Raw genomic sequence first — 4,591 nt, forward strand, 5'->3', positions numbered from 1 at the left:
AGAGAGGACCTTGTCTTTTCTTTAGGTCTCCCTATGTTGCCAGGTTGGATTTGAACTCCCGGGCTCAAGTGATCCTCCCACCCAAGGATCAGATCAGTTAGTAGCTGGGACTACAAGCACGAGCCACTACAACTGGCCCTTCCCCTTACTTTTTTTTTAACTTAATTTTTATTAAATAGTAATGGTATACATTTGTGGGGTACAATGTGATGATGTGATATACAATGTGGAATGCTTAAATCAAACTAATTAACAGAACCATCACCTATCTTACTTATTTTTGTGGTAAGACATTTATAATATACTCTTAGTTGCTTTGAAATGTACCCTTGCATTGTGTACATAAGGTGAGATTCTGCCAAATATACTCACTCTCCCCCCTCCCCCCCTCCCTTCTGGAACAGAGCAGAGATTAACCCAGCCACATATTGTCATTTGATCGTTGATAAGGCTAAAAAAACATACATCAGAGAACTGGCTAGTGACCTGTAGAAGACTGAAAATGGACCCTCACCTTTTACCACTAACAAAAAATTGATTCTCAGGGATAAACGATTTAAACTTAAGGCATGAAACTATAAAAATACAAGAAGAGAGTGTAGGCCAATTGAAGACATTGGCCTGGGAGAATATTTTATGAGGTGAATCCCCCCTTCCCTTACTTTTAACGGAAAGTAGAAGTAAGGAATGTGAGGTGCAGTGATACACTGCACTCAGTTTTCTTTTCTTTTTTTTCTTTTTCTTTTTATTTTTTTTTTTACAGGTTCTGAGAGCAGTGCCCCATGACTTCTCAGCATACCCATTCCTGCTTGGGAATTCCCAAATGTGCTATGGGCTCCATCCTTACATTACAACCAGCAGCTTTCTTCATCTCCAAGCACAAGACCAATCAGAGTAATATAGTAAGAACCATCATCTACAAAAAATAAATATAAATGAATAAATACACTAGTGCGGTGTGGCCCCAACCTGATTGCTCAAAAGGCTGAGGCACAAGGATGGCTTGAACTCAGGAGTGTGAGGTGTAGTGAGACACTGCGTCAGTTTTCTTTTCTTTTTTTTATTGGTTCTGTGAGCAGCGCCCCATGACTTCTCAGCATGCCACCAGTACTTCCCAGCCTAACACAGAATCTGTGGTGTGAAAAATGTCTCTTTTCCCTTACTACTTCAACAAAAATGCCAGGCACAATGGCTCACACCTGTAACCTTAGCACTCTGGAAGGCTCTGGAGGTAGGATTGCTTGAACTCAAGAGTTGATACTAGCTTGAGCAAGAGCAAGACCCTGTCTCGACAAGTAATAGAAAAATTGCCTAGCCATGATGGCACCTACTTGTAGTACCAGCTACTTGGTGCCCTTGCACAGGAGGATTGCTTCAGCCCAGGAGTCTGAGGTTGCTGTGAGCTATGATAATGCCACTGTACTATAGCTCGGGTGACAGTGTAGAGGTATAGCACCCCATGCTCAGACATGGCAGTTTAGCTTCATGTGCTCCCCACAGAAAATGGCTCTGAGATGGAGTTCTTTTCTCTGAGGTCTTGCCTGCAGCCTGCCAAAATGCAAAGCTGCTCTCACTGTGTCAAAGAACAGAGGGCTCTGGAGAACACTAACAGATACAGGAAGACTTTGTCTAAAATTAAAAAAATAAACAAACGAAAGTTGACTGAGTTTTTAAAAATTAATATGTTTCTTTCCAGAAAATCTTATCTCAGGTTTAGTTAAGATAGTTCAAGATGCTAGATTGTTTGCCCTCTTCCCTTAGATAGGATTCACTGGTAACCACTGACTATCACAGAGCAAGACCTGATTATAAAACTTTCACACACAGGCCAGACATGGCAGCTTTAGTTTTCTTTTGTGGCATTATCTGCAGCAAATGCCCAATTCTAGGACAGCTTCTGGACGATAGTTCAGAAATGATCTAGTCTGGCCAGGTATGGTGGCTTTCATATGTAACCCTAGGATTTAGGGAGGCTGAGGCTAAAAGATTGCTTGAGGCCAAGAGTACAAGACCAACCAGAGTGATACAGTAAGATCCAGCATCCACAAAAAATAAATAAATACAGCGTGGTGTATTTATTAATTTGAATTAATAAATTAAATGTGGTGTATACTAGTGTGGTGGCGTGTGCCTGGTTGCTCAAAAGGCTGAGGCATGAGGATGGCTTGAACTCAGTAGTGTGAGGTGCAGTGACACACTTCACTCTAGCCTGGGCAACAGAATGAGATTTTGTCTCAAAAAAAAAAAAAAGAAAAGAAAAGATATGATCTAGTTTAATTGTTTTCAACATTTTAGGATCACAGACACCTTTGAAGATCTGATGTAGAAAATTAAATTATAATTTTGCACACAAATAAGGAGTTTAAGAAGTCCCTGCAGGTGCCCAAGTTAAGAACCTTGAATGAGCCTTTCACTTTTTAGTTGAGGAGGCTATAGCTGGGCCCTCTGTTCCCAGGCTGTGCCTTCAGTGGGAAAAATAACACACCACAGCAGAGGCCAGAGGGCCACCTCTCATAGAGGAAACTCTGGTAAGGGTTTTCAAAAGAATGGATTTTAGGGTGGGACCTGTGGCTCAGTGAGTAGGGCGCTGGCCCCATGTACTGAGGGTGGTGGGTTCAAACCCGGCCCCAGTCAAACTGCAACAAAAAAATAGCTGGGGGTTGTGGTGGGTGCCTATAGTCCTACCTACTCGGGAGGATGAGGCAAGAGAATCGCCTAAACCCAAGAGCTGGAGGTTGCCGTGAACTACGATGCCGCAGGACTCTACCCTGGCAATGAAGTGAGGCTCTGTCTCTAAAAAAAAAAAAAATGGATTTTAGATATTTTGTTTCAGGTTTTCTATGCTGCTGATCAATTCTAATCTCAAGTCTGACTTCCAGGAGTAGCTCTGAATTGCTTTGCTAATTCTATATATCAACCCTGCAGAGAAGTAGATAAACTCTAGAATAGTTTATTCCCTGGAAAAAGAAAGTCTCTTGCCTTCCTCTGAGGGTAGCTTTTGTTCCTGCCCAAACCATCCTACACTGTGGTCTGTGGGATTCTAAGGAGAACTGAAGGGCAAACTAGCACCTCATCCTGGGGAAAGGATTCTCACCAGAATTAGGCTGTCCCTCAGCTCCCTTATTCCATCAACCAAGAAGTTCAGGGTTCAGGAAAATCTGGCCAAGTGCCCTGTACCATGTTGTGAGGCTGCTCAAAGGCCCAACTACAGGACCACCGCACACCTGCTTTGCTTGGGAATTCCCAAATGTGCTATGGGGCAACTAACAGCTTTCTTCAGCTCTGTCTCATCATCAGCTCCAGTTCAGAAAGGATTTATCTCCTCTCTGGAAGCAGGGAATGCTGGCTAGCCAAGGATTCTTCCAGACATGTACTTTATCTCCAGATTTAGACCCTGGGATGCTCAAAAGCCTAGAATGAACTATAGTTCCTTTTGGAGTTTGGCTGAAATTTCCCACCCTGGGGCACAGAAGGTCAAGGCCAGACTAAAAAGAATAAAAAAAGGATAAACACTTTTTTAAAAGTCCTCATTGCACAGCATTGTGAATGTACTTAATGCCACAGAATTGCACACTTAAAAGTGGTTATAATGATAAATTCCATTATGCCTATTCTACCACAATAAACAAAGAAAACAATTCTTACAGGTTAATAATCCCCATATCATCTTACTGTGGATATTTGCAGTAGTTTAAGCTTTGAACTAGATGATAAAGTTGGAGCTCAGAAGATGATACCCCTGCATGTGGTTTCAGTCTTAACAATTCTTACAGGTTAATAATCCCCATATCATCTTACTATGGATATTTGCAGTAGTTTAAGCTCTGAACTAGATGATAAGGTTGGAGCTCAGAAAATGATACTCCTACATGTGGTTTCATTACTTCAAAGTAGAGATAACCTGGTGAATAGCAAATGCCATGAGGGTAAAGTGACCAGACGTCCCACTTTTGGCGGGACAGTCCCGATTCTTAACAATTTGTCCCATGTCCCGCAGCATTTTAAAAAAGTCCTGATTTTTGGAAAGAATGCAGTACAAGCTAGGGAACAGAGGGAGAATGGGAAGGGAATATACAGTTTTCAGCTGCTGAAAAGGTTAATGTAACTCCATTTGGGAAGGAAGAGATTAATGTAACTTCATTTGGAAATGAAAAGGCTAATGTAAACTCCCTACTCCCCTCCTGGGCAAGATTGCCTAGGTGGAATTGGTATCAGAAGGAGACTGCTCCCTCCCTTACCTCAAGGCAAGGACAATTAGCTCAGAAGGAGCCAAACTGTCTGGAACAAACAAGCTGGCACCCCCCCACCCCACCCCCGCCGGCAGAGTAAGGTGACCAGACTTCTTGCTTTTGGTGGGACAGTCCTGATTTTTAACAATTTATCCGGCTACCCCCGGCATTTTTAAAAAGTCTGATTTTTGAAAAGAATGCATGACAAGCTAGGAAACATGGGAGAACAGGAAGGGAATATATGGTTTTCGGCTGCCATGTGGCTATTTCACCAGGATATGAGTTTTATATTATTTTTGTTAATTTTATAATATTAAATTTAATAATAACAAATAATTGTTGAGACCTGATTATTGAGAACT

The sequence above is a fragment of the Otolemur garnettii genome, unplaced genomic scaffold, assembly GCF_000181295.1.
Source record: "Otolemur garnettii isolate 467f Iridium unplaced genomic scaffold, OtoGar3 scaffold00068, whole genome shotgun sequence".
NCBI classification, from domain to species: domain Eukaryota; kingdom Metazoa; phylum Chordata; class Mammalia; order Primates; family Galagidae; genus Otolemur; species Otolemur garnettii.